The sequence below is a fragment of the Anneissia japonica genome, unplaced genomic scaffold (assembly GCF_011630105.1).
Source record: "Anneissia japonica isolate Jap-2015-1 unplaced genomic scaffold, ASM1163010v1 scaffold3637_len26987_cov115, whole genome shotgun sequence".
Lineage (NCBI taxonomy): Eukaryota > Metazoa > Echinodermata > Crinoidea > Comatulida > Comatulidae > Anneissia > Anneissia japonica.
In genome coordinates this window covers 22965-25099 of record NW_022738062.1, presented here as the reverse complement: position 1 = coordinate 25099, position 2135 = coordinate 22965, and positions in this window count along the sequence as shown.

The following is a 2135-nucleotide window of genomic DNA, read 5'->3' as shown; positions in this document are numbered from 1 at the left end:
TTATTATTAATTTTTATTATTATCATTATTATTATTATTATTATTATTATTATTATTATTATTATTATTTTTATTTGTAATCAATCAAGACTCTCTCCTAAAAAATCTACAGAACTATACTTATAAATCCAGTAAAGGTAAGAGGGTAGCTAGAAAGACCAAAGACGTGTTTACCTTCGTTCGTCAGCCAGACTTCATCGCCGACATTCAGTTGAACTGTTGCTCCAGAACTAAACTGATCAAAACCACTAGTGGTACTACGACGTACGGTTGTGATAACTCGCCCATTTAACTTCATTGTAACATACAGATCATAACCAGTTCGCGACAATAAACTAAACATGAAATAATAGAAACCTGAAATTCTACATGTAAACTTTCCGGTATTCTTATCGAAGTCTTCTCCGACATTAATCTCCATTGACGTGAACAGAATGATCGATTCTGAAGTGGGTACGTTAGTGGTGCGTACTGCAGTAAACGCAGATTTACGGACTTGTGGTGATTCGCCCTTTTCTCCTTTTGATCCATTGTTCCCTTGTGGTCCTTGTGGTCCTATTTGTCCAAGCGGGCCTTGTTTACCTGGAGATCCTTCGCTTCCTTTATTGCCTTTTGAACCTTCATTTCCCGGCTCTCCTTTTCCGCCTCTATCTCCTTTTTCACCTCGGACAAACTCACCTCTGTCACCCTTACTACCAGATGGTCCAGCTGGACCCAACCCTCCAGATGTTCCTGGAACCCCAGGAATCCCAGGTTGCCCAGGCGGCCCGAGCCAGCACATATTACAAGTTTCATGAACGTTTTTTTCAGGTGTTGTAGTTGTAGACAAGCTTTCTGGTAGGCAAGTTAATAGACTGGTCAAACCAATTAAGAGTGCACATGATGTCAAAGACGGATTCATTTGTATTCTAAATATAAAAAAACGAAAGAATTCTGTTCATTATTTGGAAATTACAACCTGGTTAGTTAAATCTATCCATGCAAAGTAAATTTTAAAATGAATTGAAATAAAAGTGGACACATTCTCTTTTTACGCTACCACACCCACCACAATTTATAATTGTCAAATAATTTATTAACACATAATTATATTTATATAGCGTTATACCGAAGTTTCAAAGCGCTCCAGACGTAAACGCGCATTTAAAAGTAATGTTCAAACTTTCGTGATATCTTTGAAAGATTCCTAATATTTTTCGATTTAAATGATTAACTTTATGAGGGCTACCATTTATCATTTACACAAATGTTCCCGGAGTGTGGTTCCGTATTCAGTAACTTTCACATAGGCCTATTGTACTATCTCAGCAAGCTAACAACCTAGAAATAATATACTGTTTATACAGCGCAGCACATCACGAAAAAAAAAATCTGACGAAGAATTTGCTGTCCCAAGCGGGACTTTCATCAGTTATTTAACATGTAGAAGCTAATTTATGAAAGGACATGTATCAACATTTTAGGAAAAGTTGAGTTTCTTCATGACATTATAGATTGTTGACTAGATTCTTCAGCCTTAAACAAAAAAGGTATAACTAGCAAAACACTATCTCGGAATACAATTCTATCAAAGATTTTTTTTGATGATTAAATGATATTTTCAACGAATAAACCATCCACCGTTTAAATGGGGTGTATATCATTCATGTTTCATAACCATTTTTGATTTCTCTACCAATAATAAATATAAAAGGTTGTTCTTACCTTAAATTTGTCATAACGATCTTCAAGCAAAGAAAAACAGCAATCGTCTTCCTCCTGAAATGAAGTCAGTCATATGTACTTATCTATTACAACGATTGCCATTGGTCAATAAATAGAGCCTCTGTTGCTGAATAAAATCGTCTATTTTAAGGACTTGTGAAATACGATATAATTTAGCTTTGACCAATTTTTTCATTTATTCAAACGAACTCACGGTAAACTTGCTCATTGCGTCATTGCATGTTATTTATTGTTATTCCTTGTAGAATAAAAGAGCTAGAAGTTTTATAATTTCGATTTATCATATAATTATAATTAATGGCTCTCCCGCGCACCCGTGGAAAAGCCATTGATTTTGTTCTGATTTTTTTTTTTTCTTAAAATCGCCTTTCCCTATGTTTTTGCACATGGTTTTCTGTCTGCCAGTTTCA